This window comes from Sciurus vulgaris, assembly GCF_902686455.1.
Source record: "Sciurus vulgaris genome assembly, chromosome: 9".
Lineage (NCBI taxonomy): Eukaryota > Metazoa > Chordata > Mammalia > Rodentia > Sciuridae > Sciurus > Sciurus vulgaris.
In genome coordinates, this window is record NC_136469.1 from 109,140,083 (window position 1) to 109,154,944 (window position 14,862).

Genomic DNA, 14,862 nt, shown 5'->3' on the forward strand with positions numbered 1-14,862 from the left:
TCTCTCTTTGATCTCCTTTTCCCTTCTATCCCCTAATAGTTTTTTGGGTTTTTTTAATTAAATTTTTATGTGCTCTATTTGGTTATACATGACAATAGAATGCATTTTGACACATTGTGCACAAATGGAGCCTAACTTCTCCTTCCTCTGGCTGTACATGGTGCAGGTCACACCACTAGTGTAATCATGTATGTATATAGGGTGATAATGTCTGTCTCATTCTACTGTCCTTCACATCCCCACCACCCCACACCTCCCCTCACTCCCCTCTGCACAATCCAAAGTTCCTTCATTCTTCCCTACCCATCCCCTCAACTATGGATCAGCATTCACTTATCAAAGAAAACATTTGGTCTCTGGTTTTTGGGGTTTGTCTTATTTCACTTAGCATGATATCTCTAATTCCATCCATATACCTGCAAATGACATAATTTCATTCTTCTTTAAGGCTGAGTAATATTCCATTGTGTATATGTACCACATTTTCTTTATCCATTCATCTGTTGAAGGGCATCTAGGTTGGTTCCATAATTTAGCTATTGTGAATTGAGCTGCTATAAATATTGATGTGGCTGTGTCACTGTAGTATGCTGATTTTAATTCCTTTTAGTTTAAATTGAGGAGTGGGATAGCTGGGTCAAATGGTAGTTCCATTCCAAGTTTTCTGAGGACCCTCCATCCTACTTTCCAGAATGGTTGCACCAATTTGCAGTTCCACCAGCAATATACAAGTGTACCTTTTTCCCTACATCCTCACCAACAATTATTATTGCTTGTAATCTTGATAATTGCCATTCTAAAGGAGTGAGATGAAATTTTAGAGTAAGTGTGTAAGATTTTGAGACATATTTTGGCTTTCACATTTAAAAAAATAAATCATGATTTTAATACATTAACCAAATTGGCAAATCCTCTATGACTCCTCTAGTTCTAATAGGGCCAGATTTGTGATGGAGGTATTCTTTTAGTACTAAGTCTATGACAGCAGAAACTCTAAAAAGAAGGAGAACATGGCTCTAAAGAAAGCCTCCAACATCAATTTGAAGTATCTCTTCACTCCCTAAGGTCATGATCCAATTGCCTGAGAAATTAAAAATAAATAAAATAAAAAATAACCAGACTTCCTGATTCATTCATCCATATAACACATTGTGTATTTCATCCATACATTTACCAAAGAAACAGAAAAGGTCAGAAAGCACTGACCAACCACACTATAAAGCAAGCTGGAAGCAACAGAAATTTACAGATGATCCTTATAATATACTGACACTCTATCTCCAAATGAAATTTAGTCCAGTCACCTTTATCTTATTAACCCAGGGTTGACAATGGACAATTATAGAGGAGGCAACAGAAACATAGATGATCAGATGGAACTAATTGGATTATGCAAATAAATAAGATGTTTTGAATCTAAATATTTCCATGTGAGAATAAAATTTCTGGTAATAACACTCGATTGTCCCTGGTTTGGTCACCTTCTGTGTTAGTCCACTTTTCTTGCTGTGCCCAAAATACCTGACATAAATAACTTCCAGAAGGAACAGTGTATTTGGACCAAGGGTTCAGAGGTCCAGCAGGAGTGTTTTCATCAGTGAGGTGGGTGACTGAGGCAATTCACTGAAATACAATATACAGAGTAAAATAAACATAGAGACACAGAAATTCAGCATCTCTGAACAGAGAACAAGAAATAATGCTTCAGTAAAGGGCCAGCCTTGCTGGCGATGGCATCAGTAGTGCCAGGCACTGCAGGGGGTGGGGGGGTAACACAGGTGAAAGAGAGGAAAGCACTCTGAATACGTGTGGCACAGGAGACCCGTGGAACACAATGGAGACTGATCTTCACTGACCTGGAGGAGCTGGGGCAAGCTGATAATGTGCTCCAAATCCCCTGGTGGCAAGTGGAGGGTTGAGGTAAGAAGTGACCGTGTGGCAATTTTCAGCAGCAGGAGCGTGGGAGTTTGTGGAAACACTGCCAACCTGTCCCAGAAAAGGCCTGCGGTGGGAACCAGAGTGCTCTTGGTCCAGCAGGACTGAAACAGGCACAGAGAAGACTGTAGCCAGGGGGATCCAGGCTGGGGACACCACAAGGAGGGAGGCTTGTCTTCCTTCTTTCTGATGGCTCATGCTATCATTTGCAGAGGGGCCAGAAACTGGACAGGCAGAGCCTACACATTCCAGCTCTGATTCTGGGAAACCCATGTCCATAGTGGCGTAGAATATCTGAGACCTGTGGAAGGCTAGTTCCCCCAAACTAGGAGAGGAGTTTTCAGGACGTTGTTAAGCCTCAGGTATCCAATAGATGAGTATCTGCCCATCAAGAGGGGCTGCAGATCTTTCTCTCTGGAGGAAATGCCTCCAGGCAAAGTCTCAAAGGATAGGCAGAACCAAACACCAGCAGCTGGAACTTCCCCTTTAGAACTCTGCCTCAGTCCCACTCTGGGAGGTGATCAACCTATCTGTCCAGGCAAATCTCCAGCTGTCAGAACCCACTGTCTGTCCTAGATTATACTGTGAAACGTGAAGCTGAGAGCTACTACAAACAACTTTGGTTGCAGGCCACACCAGCTGGAAGCTTGGTGAGAATCACCAAGTGGTTGGATTCACCAAGCCCAGCCTTGAATGCAAGGGATGGCTTAAAAAGAAACACAAAAAAGGGCTCAATAGCACAGGCAGAAAATCCATCCTTGTCGACAGTTTTGACCACCTCAGCAGAGTGGATCCCTCTGTTCTTAAGATTTTTTTCCCATTTTTCTTTTCTCATTGTGTGTGTGTGTGTGTGTGTGTGTGTGTGTGTGTGTGTGTGTGTGTGCTCTCACTGCAACTGATTAGCTTAATAATATATAATTTGTCTTCATTTTTATCATTTTTTCTACATCTCTTTTAAGTTTAACTTTGTTTTTACTTTGAAGGGGTAGAAATTTTTGTAGGTTTGATTGGTTTGATTTTTTTTGTTTATTCTTATCATTGGTTTTGCTTCTCATATTACTCCTTCTTCACTATCTTCCCCCTGTAATACCTGAATTGTCTTCTTCCCTATTCCTTTCTCTTTTTATTATTTCATTACTTTTAGTTAGTTTTTACTTCTCCTTTATAGCCATCTCCAGCTACCTATCTCCTTTCCCTCTGCTTAATTTTTAAACATTTTAAACTTTCTATTGTCTTCCTCACTCATCTCTCTTCATTTAAAGAACTACAATTTTACTATATTTAAACTATTTGGTTCATATAATTCTTGCCCCCAACCATTCCTGTTGTGATTATTAATATGGTGAAAAACATAGTTGACATTTGTGTTTAGTGCTAGATCTAATGTGTGGCTGTTTAATATTGTTGCTGATTTTAAATGTTGTCCTCCCCCATTCCTCTTTGGAAGAAATTAGTGTTATAGATGTCATAGTATGCACCAGAAATATATTTTAAGACTATATGTTGGTCACCTTCCCACAGCAAAGCAACCCACAGATAGGGAAATAGCTAAAATTTCAGAGAAAGACTATAAAAATTCAATTGAAATTGTTGAAGGAGTTGAATGAAATAAGAAATGAATCAATAGAGCAAAAAATACAGGCAGTGAAAGACCATTTCTATGGTCTGGATGTTTGTTTTCCCTCAAAATTCACATATTGAAACCTAATCCCAAACATAATGCTACTTAGAGATGAGGTTTTCAGGAGGTGACTAGGTTATGATATCAGATTTCCCATGAATGGACTTAGTGTCCATATAAAGGAGGCCCCAGAGAACTTTCTGACCTCTTCTCCCATTGGAGGACCTAGCAAGCAGGTGACATCTCTGAAGGAGAATGTGGGCCCTCACTAAACATTGAATTTGCTGGAGTCTTGATCTTGGTTAGCCTCCAGAACTGTGAAAAATAAATTTCTGTTGTTTATAAGCAACCCAGTTAGTGGTATTTTGTTAAAGCCCTGTAGAGAACCACACGTGGGGGAAAATATTGAGATCCCTTTAACAGTTAGCCATGGAGTGAATTGCCTTAGAAATATTTCAGTATTCTAGTTACTCTACTGGGTCAGTCAAGTCCTCAGATAACTCCACCTCAGCAAATATCTGACTGCAATTTCCTAAGAGGCCTGTTTTAGTGAGCTTTGCATTGCCATGATCAAAATACCTACCAACAACAACTTAGAGGAGGAAAATTTTATTTTGGCTCATGATTTCAGAGGTTTAGTCCATGGTTGGCCAACTCCATAGCTCTGGGTCCAAGATAAAGCAGAACATCAGAAAAGAACTTTTCTAAGGGAAGCAGCTTAGGACATGGCAACCAGGAAGCAGAGAGAAAGCCCACCACGAACAAAATATAAACCCCAAACTCACACCCCTAGTGACTTACTTCCCACAACCTCTCCCTACCTGCCTACAGTTAGTGCCCAGTTAATACATATTAGTGGATTAACCCACTGATTAGGCTTCACCTCTTATATTCTGATCATTTTACCTCTGAAAATTCTTGCATTGTCTCACACATGAGCTTTTGGGGGATACCTCATCTAAACCATAACAAGGCCTGAGCCAGAAACTGCCCAGCTGGGCTGTTTCTAATTCCTAACTCACAGAACTGGTGAAAATACCGAAGAGTAATTGTTGTTTACAACAATAATAATTTAATCCACTAGGATTTGGGCTAATTAGTTAAATAGTAATAGATAATTCACACACTGACTTATAGCCACTGATGGAAAATAAAAATATGAGAGGCTTATGAATAAGTCAGATAAGTAGGAATTCGGGAGTAGACCTATTTAACCAACAAGTGTTTATTAAGTGCCTTTAAAATAGTGATTTTTAGCTAGACCATTTGAGTTAGTATTCTAGTTACGCTACTGAGTTAATAAATTCAGCCAAATATTTGTCTCTTTAAGAGATTTTTTTTCTATTTTTTGAGATGAGATGATAAAATAATACTTAGTTTAGTTGTGAAGATTACATGAAATTAGCCAACAAAACACTTAGAACTTTGAGTGTATTACATATAATATGTATTCTATGTAACATATGAATGCATGCATATGCATGTACAGGAACTGACATACATCGATATACTCATTTAATCCTTAAAACCACCAAATGAATGTGTACTTATATACTTTTCATTTTACATATGAAGAAACTCAGCTTATAAGGTGTAGAGCCAGGCTTCAAATCCAAACATTTGTTTCCAGTGTTAGCATTCTCAATGACTGTAATAGAGTGTCCCTTAATTATGACATGCTTCATAAACACTTGAAACTATGGAGGAGTTTTCTTCACCTTGGGCCCAGAGAAATAGAATCAGCTAATCATGATTAAGTCTCTGAACCCCAAATAAACTACCCCCCCCCACCAAGTTTTTCTTATCCGATGTTCTGAAATGAAAACACACCGTGTCAAGTAAGAGCTTACTCTGCTTCCAAGATGGTGCTTTCTTGAAATGTCCTCACAAGGCAGAAGATTTGGAAGACTGTGTCTTCATGGTAAAAGGGAACAAGAAGGTCCTTCAACCTTTTATAAGGGCAAGAATCTCATTTATGAGAACTTTTTGAGTCAATTCCCAAAAGACCCCATCTCTAAACACCATCACATTTGGGTTTAGATTTCAACATGTAAATTTTGGAGAGACACAAACATTTGGACCACAGGAATATGTGTCATTCTTTTTCTTAAGGAAGTTACATTTTAAATTAAACAATAAAATTGATACTAAGAAAATCAAATGCTTTTTAGGAATATTTTGCTTTATAGGAAAGAAATGTGTGTTTATTATAGAAAATTTTTAAAATACAGATAAGAAAATGGAATAAAAGTTACTCATGAATCCATTATCCAGAGTTAACTACTGCCAAAATTTTATTGTATTCACCTTGTATGTGTCTGTCACCCATTTGCGTGTGTGTGTGTGTTCTATTTTCATTAATTCAATCATGAAAAACTCTGTGAAATATATTACTCAATTTTAGATATAATTTATCTAAAACATTCTCAAATTATTGGACATTTAAATTGTCCCAATTTTTTACTATTCTATACAATGCTGTAGTAATATAACTTGCTCACCAGTTGGAAAAGTTGACTATGTATATTGTTTATAATCAGAGCTGACTCTAACTGTTGTTTATTATTGCTGTCTGGTTCTGCATGTATTTTTTGGTATTGCAGTCTTACATTTTGAAATGAAGTAATGCCTATTCTTGTCTTTTTCAAACTTCTCTTGTCTTCATCAACCAAACGAATACTATAGGCAATGTGTGCTGCCATATAAACAGTGAGATAACAGTATGAGCCCAGGACAGTCTGTGGGGAAGGCTCCATTAAAGTGGACAAATTTGAGGAAAGCCTTCAGGAACAGATAGGATTTGAAGAAGCAGTGTACATCAGGTGAACTGAAATGTGTATAACATGGATTACCAGAACTAAGAATCTAGATTATATGCTAGATATAATGGGGTGACATTAAAGACATTTGATTATGAGTGAATATGCTTAAACTAGAGCTTCAGAAAGGTTAATCTGCAACTGTTATGGGAAAGCTTTTTCAAGATGGAAGGCTTTAATGAAGGGCTAATTGGGAAGATTGACATACAGTCAATATGTCTCCTAGTTCATAGCACACTTAAGTGACTAAGTGCATTGCAATTTAACACTGGCAGACAAGAGGATTTCTTGGTCATCAGATTTCAATTAACTCAGTGCCCTTGCAAAGTGACTCCTCCTCAAACTTTTCCATGTACACCAAATAGGGGAAATCAAAGAGGTTGCTCTTAGGATCAGGAAAGTTTGTTTGATTTATGGACTCCTGACCTAACTTGGCTATCCTAAAGATAGAGGATAAATTTATGGAGTATATTTGCAATCTATTTCAGGCTGACTGAGAGCTTCTACATGACAAGAGCAAATTACCTCAGACTCTGAGAGCTTAAATTCTATCAGTAGCCTCTAAATTCCTTTTTCCTTTCCTCTACATATGTTTATTATTTAACTACCTCTTTAATCATGTGCTAAGCATTTCAGTACCTATAAAATTATTTTTTATATTACCATATTTGAATTATCTTCAGTGGCATTTCACTCTTTTGTTATATCTCACTGACTGTGTATTTTCAAACCTTAACCAGAGAAAATTTCTGGAAATTTGAACAGATATTCAGACCTTAAAATTATTCACAAAATCTCATTATTATTTGATACACTCCCACCAGTTCTAACCAATATTTTTTTTGAACAATGCTATGGTCTTTTATCTATAAATTAGTCAAATGGGCTAGAATGAACTTGCTTACTGATAATTCAAATCATACTGCCAAAAATGAAGATGTCAACTTTATAGAAATTGTATTTAAAGAATCATTAAAATGCAGGAAGATATTTCTTTCTCAAAATGTAGGCTAAATGTACCTACATTTAAATATAGGCTAAAGAATCCTTTCTAGGGAAAGCCTTCGGGAGGTTTTGAAGATATTTCAGGAGTCCAGAAACTTCTGGGTGATTATTTCAGGCTCCAGGTTGGAAGCAAGAGGCTGCAATGGTTAAGTTATCAGGGAAGACAAGGGAGGTCTGGAAACCAAGGATCCCTGCCTTGCCTGGTAATAACATAAGCAGTTGCTGCCGTCTCCTAAATCTTAGGGGAAAACAAGTGTGTGATTCCACCTGAAAATCTCATTACTTGAACCAAATACAGGTGTTAATCCAAGGTCAGAGCCACAGCAGAGAAAATAGATTGGTCCCTGTTGGAGTCTCCAAGCATCGTGCATCACGCATGAGTCAGAGGTTCACAGCACCACTCTACTGAATTGTGTTTACAGGTGACCACAGATTAGGTTACAAATGTTAGCAATGTGTGTGCTCTTGGTAAACGAAGAGAAAAGGACAACTTTACAATTAAGAATATTTGGAACAAACTGTGCTGTACATCCTGTTCTTCATTGCTTGTTATCTGACATTTACAAAAGGGAGTAGCAGAGTAACAAGAAGGTCATGACTATAGAAGTTATTAATTCAATTTTTTTCTATAAAAATAACTAAAGTTTCTTGATTCCTGAAATTCTTCAGTCACAGAACCACAATGTAGCATTATAAGAGATCATTAAATTTATTCCCCTGCCTTTGAATAAAGAAAATTTGAGGAAGATGGCTATTCTCAAATTATGTAACATAAGCAAAGTGGAGTATTTCATAAACACTAAAAATTTGTTCCTTCTACAGTTAATGTAGAAACCTTCTCTTTTCTTTGCCCCCCTCCTTTCCCTGCTTCTTACTTACTGTAACTATTGGAAAGAGATTGCTCTGACAGTTCTAGATTTTCACAATCTACAAATTAAAAAAACAAAATCCCTCTGCTCTTGTCCATTTCCCCTTGTCCTGGGCTTGCTGGTACTAGTTCTATTAACTAGGTTAGAGCACATCATGTTAAGGGATTATTTCCTGAGTTCTTCTTTCCATAGAACATGAAGACACATCCTTTAGGATTTCTTTATGGACTTGTGTTATTATTTTTCTTGTTCTCTATGGCCTGAAGGTTTCTGTTCTCCAAAAATTTCAGCTGTTGAGACCCCTTCCTCTAAATTGAGGGCATTAGGAAATGGGGCATTTGGGGAAGGGTATTAAAGTCATGAAGGTACAGTTTTCATAATGGGGTTAGTACCCTTATAACAGTGACCCAAAAAAACTATCATACCCTTCTGCCATATGAGGACACATTGAGAAGGCACCATCTAAGAGCCAAGAAGCAGACATTTGCCAGACACCAAACTTGCCCACACCTTGATCTTGGGAATTTCGATCTCCTGCAGTGGTGAAAAATGCTTTCTATTAACAACCCAACTGTGATAACTTGTTATAGCAGCTTAAATGGGTGAAGACATTTTCATTAGATGCTCTATAAATTTTTACATTTTTTATGAGGGCTCAAAAAAAAAAAAAAAAAAAACCTGCATTATGGCAGTATGTCAGACATGAGATCTAACCAGTGGAACTCCTAATGACCAGAGCTGGAACAATTTGAACAATAAAATCAATAAAGTAGTACTTTATTACAAAATATGAGATAAATATTCATGAATTCATACTGCTTTAAGTAAATAATTGAATAAATACATAGGAAAGATGAAACAAAACTCCCCTGCATAAATATTTCAAATTATTTGTATAAATACTGTGATCTCAAAGAAATGGGACATAATTCCCACACTTGAAATTGTCTGATCATAGTGATTTCCTTCTAAACACTACAGTGTGGAAAAGGGAACGGGCACTAACTTTACAATGGAGAAATCTGAAAACACTATCCAGCCAGGCAAACAAGGTTAATATCAACAATGAGAAGTCATGCTCATAGACCGCGACCTTGACATGACATGATGAGAATGGTATCTTATCTCTGTGCTCTTTCTTCACATATTCATAACCCCAGTCCAAACGTGAGAGGAAAAAATTAGTGAAGCTCAGATTGAGACGCTCCCCATAAAATAGCTGACCAGTACTCCTCAAAACTGTCAAAGTTACCCAAAGCAAGAAAAGGATAAAAAACTGTCACAGCCTAAAGTAGCCTCAAAAGACCTGACAAGTAAACACTTCGTGGTATATTTGGATGGAGTCTAGGAAGAGAAAAAGAATGAATATTAGTTAGAAACTAAGAAAAGCCAAACATGGAATTTATTTAATGATAATGAATGTTTATACATATATTAATAATATGCATTCATGCATATTATTTTTATAAACATATATTAATATAAATATTAAAATAAAATATTAATATAAAGTGTTCATAATAGAACAAGATGTGAAGTATGTAGGAACTCTGCACTATCTTTGTAACTTTCCTGTAAAACTGAAACTACTCTAAAATAAAATTTTTACTTAAAACATATATATATATATATATATATGTATTCTTGGTCTTTTAACTCTAGATAGTTAGCTGGCTTGGGAAGCTTAACCAGCTGAATACATATTTGAACCTCAAGGTAATCCTTATGAGGAATGTTCTAATAGCATGTCATTCTTACATGTAAGATAATAGACTTCAAGTTTAAATGACCTACCCAGAGTTACCCAAAAAGTGTCAGAGCTGGAATTGAAATTCAGAGAACCCCTTTCTAAAACCTCTGCTTTTAACCTCTATCCCACACTGCCACAAAACGTGACAGTGCACACAGAACATACAAGAATACAAAACAATCTAAACATACAGTTTTAGAATTAAAAGATTCCTTTAGGAAAGGTATAAGGTCAACATGGAAGAAAAATCTGTTTCATTTTTGTAAGTTCTGAAAGCTAATGATTAGAAGATAAAAATGTTGAACAATATACTATTTATATTATCATCAAAATTATGAAATCTAGCAAACATCATAGCAAATGAATAAGACCTCTACATAGAATATAATAAAACAGTATAGGGAGAAATTAAGGAAAATCTAGATAAATGTCAGAATGCAACATGTTTACTAATAGAAGGACCTGATATTATAAAGATAGGAATTGTTCCCAATCATCTAAAGAATCAATATGTATATGTGTATGTATGTGCATAACTTTGCAAGTTATCTTAAAATCTAAATTAAATGCAATAGACTTACAGGACTCAAAATAATGTTCAACAGAAAAAAAAAGAAGGAAGTTTCCCTGAAATAATTGGATAAAATACAGAAAAATAATATATCCTACTTTACATCATATATATCAAAACATAAGTGTAATGTACATAAATGTAAAAGACAAACCTATTTATTTTCAGAATGTAATGTAAGCGAAATCTTCAAGACCTTAGGGTAGGAAAAAATATTTTTTTTCTGAGTTCGACATTTCATTTTATTTTATTTTATTTTATTCTTATTTATTTTGATTCATCATACACAAATGGGGTACAACAGTTGTTTCTCTGGTTGTACACAAAGTAGAGTTGCACAGTTTTGTTGATTATATTTTAAACAGAGCCTAAAAGCAATAAATTTAAAGACATAAAACAAAGACAACTTTTTATTTTTTTCTTGTTTTTTTAACTTTTTTGTGGTGTTAAGGGTTGAAAAATTTAAAGATTCAAAAACTAGACTATGTAAAAATTAAAAATTTATATCCTTAAAAATGTACTTCCAAGGGAGAGAAAGTCAAAACTTCATACAGAAGAAAATAGCCCACACATCTGAAAATATAAAGAACTCCTACAAATCAAGAAATAAAACCTAGTCAATCCAAAAGAAAAATAAGAAAGACTGTTAAAAACAGTTGCTTCATAAAGAGAACTCTAGTGGCCAATAAATACATAAGATTATTTTAAATCTGAAAAGGGATCAGGGAAATGAAAGTTAAAGTCAAAAGAGATGCCCCTAAAACCCCAAGAATACCTACAACTAAGACTTACAACCAAGTGTTAGCAAGGATGTAGGGTAGAACTAGCATACAATGCTGGTAAGATTTTAAACTGGGACAACCATTTTGGGAACAGTTTGGAACATGCTACAAGAATTGAACATATGCACCCACTATAACAGGAATTCCACTCCTACATATCTAACCAAAAAAAAAAAAATGTGCACATGTGCACCAAAAGACATATAAGAGTATGTGTATTATTTATAAACACCTGAAATTGGAAGATGTCCAAAAACCTATCAACATTAAAAGGGAAAATCCAAACAATAGAGTAGCACACATCAGGAAAGATGAGCACACTATAGCAGCATGCTACAACACAGGTAAGTCACACTAACATAACATTGAGCAAAAGAAACCAGATAAAAAGAATCCTTTATTGTAATATTCTATATTGTAATCTATATGTAGTTCAACAACAGATAAACCATAGTATATTGATTAGAAATGTGTGCTTCAATTTTTAAAAATCAAGAAAAAGAGAGCAAATATTACAAAGTTTAGAACTGTGCTTACTTGGTAATTATGCAGTGTTAAATGCCAAAGAATTCTGGGGTGTTGGTGATGTTCTGTTCCTTCACCCCCACCCCACCATGGGGATTTCATGGCTGTTCATTTTGTATTTCATAATTCATTGAGTTGCAATTTTTGTTTTGTTCATGCTTAAATAAAAACATTTTAAATTTGAAAACATAAACTATTTTGCATTTACAAATGTCTTTTCATGTACTTAAAAGTTTTATAGTAATAAGTCACCATGCAATGTTATTTTCTTATTCATTTTGTTGCAGGTCACAGAACAAAAGACTTCAGGATCCCATCCCCGGATGCACCTAACTTCCAAAATGTTTAATCAAAATGAAAGTGAAATAGAATTTTATGCTAGAAGGAAGATATATTTACCAAGGATGATTGGAACATCTTCTTTAATTACAAAGTGCTCATGGTTTCCAATAAAGTCTTTCTGCAGAAGGCAAGACTATAATCACTCTCAGTACCATGCAGTGTCCCCATTGTGCTATTAGACAGGATGGTAATTAACATGGTCACAACTATAACTGTCAAGCACGAAAGCAATGCTGAGTGTATTTCTGACCCAGCTGCTGTCAGCATGAAGTACAAGGATTGAAAATATTGCCAAGAAATCAATCTCCATCAAAACTGAGCTGACTCTGAGCAGTAGTTCAGTAGCTTCATTATAATAAACACAAGTACAACTAATTGCCACCCAGAAATTACTAGAAAAGCTTCAATTCCATATTTCACCTATGGTTTTTGTAAAGGCATTGTAAATGCCTGCTAAGAAAGTAATTCTCTGGAAGAAAGAAAGAGGTGAATGATGTCTTTGTGAATACACAAAAGGAAAACATCAGTTGGCAAAACAAATTACAACCAGGATCATTGCTTTATTTTCCATACTGTTTTGTTATATAAAGTTCCTTTTGTTCTATAAATTAATAATGAACATTATCACCATACCAAGTGGGCAATGATGGGTCATTGATATGGAGGAAGGAACAAGATCCAGCAATCTGCTGATGAATTGTGAGTGTAGGGTAAAAAGATTAAACCAGAAGTAGATGGCTTTAGATTATGTTCCATATTGGCTGCCTCTTGGTGCAGAAGTCCCAAGACCATTTTTTTTTTTTTTTTTGCAGGTTTTCTTTCTATGAAGACAGTTTGATTAAAAATGCATCACTAAAACGCATGTATCTGTGAAATATGTTTTAAGAAGAAAGACTGAACAAGGAAGAATTTTAAATGCAATGCAGGCCTGACAAAATCTTGGCCAATCTGATGGAAAGTTCAAAAGGGAGCATTGGCTCTCAGAGTACTCTGTGTCAGGCCAAAATGGCCAGGCCGCAGGTGCCCTATCTGCAGTCATCAATTGTAGGCTTCCCTGGGAAAAGTGTGAACTGCTATGGAATAGCATTGAGCAACCGAGGAAAATATAGAAGGAAATGGAAGCTGTAGGTTGTTGCTGACTGCAATGCCTACAGCCAAGCAGCAAGCTCTCCTGAAGGAGAATCTGCAGGCTGCATCTCCATGACAACCAGTTTGTTCCTGGTGCCCCTTATACTTACTCTCCATAAACATTCAGAGGTTGTCCTCTTCAGAACTACCGCAGGCTTCTTTTCCTAAAGAAAACTAACAGAGAGAAGCAAAGGTTAGTCCTAGGATTACAACTGATACTTATTGTCTTTCTCCTCTGCCTAAATTCCCTCATCCTCTGCTTCCATATCTGCTTGGAAGCATCCTTGGTGGCTTAAAGCAAACACTTATCTCTGAAGTACCCAAATCATTATCACTGTGCTCTTCAAATACTGTCCAATTATAGTCATACTAGGGCAAAAAAGAACCAGGAGTCACTGTCTTAATCTAGGCTGCTATTTAAAAAATAACAAAGATCAGGGAGTTAAAACAACAAATATTTATTTGCTGAGAATTTCAAGATAAAGGTGCCTGTAAATCCAGTGAGGACCTGATTCCTGGTTTGCAGACAGCTCTCTTCTTGTTACATATTCACACTGCTAAGAGCAGAGAGAGGGAACAAGCTCTCTCCTGTTTCTTACATCCCATTATAAGGGCCTCCACCCCCATGACTTAATTGCGTCGTAAAGGTCGCATGTCCAAATATCATCATTTTGAGTTTCAATATATGAATTTCTGGGTGATACAAGTACATAACACCAGGCACTTATGTAGATCACTAGATTTTACACCTGTTTTTATCTGTCCCTATTGCAAGATACAATTTCTAACAGATTGCCCAATAAACCCCATTCTTGCCTGCTAATTCCTGGAGGGACAGAGCTTAAGGTATGCAGACAGCGCTGGTAGTTTATAATTCAATCATGCTGTTATTGTGCCTATGATGGAAAAGTTCTTCCTTTTGAAAACCAGTACTTCTAACTCTGAAGAACTAGAGATGTGAGAATTCATTCCTTCAGTCAGTCATTGAAAGTAATGGTATAAGATACCATTTTTTCTGCTCTGTTTCCTGGACTCATGCATTCTTTTCATAGAAAATAGCACAATTTTTATTTAACATAAATACATAAATAAAAATAAATACATTTTATTTTAATGTGCAATGCATCTTAAAGCATAATACTTTATCTTCGTAGACTATTGCCTTCAAACTGGCACATCTACCACATTTTCAACAGACTGTTCCAATGCTCTGTCAATCAGGCAACTTCTAAGTGATAAGGCATGTGATATAACAATAGATCTTATAGACATGGGCTCATTCTCACTCTTCCCTTGCTGCAGAGTGGGTCGCTTAGTCCAACACAATTAATTTGGGGCCACATACCAGTGAATAAAACATTCTGTAAGTCTTTGGATAAGGCACTAATTAAAATTGTGTTGGCAAGAAAAATCAATAAGCAGAATTCATGTTTGTATGAACAAACCACTGCCTACCTATTCCAGGATACAAGAACTGGATAAATCACCTTTTCACCAAGTGGCAGATTGGTCTTC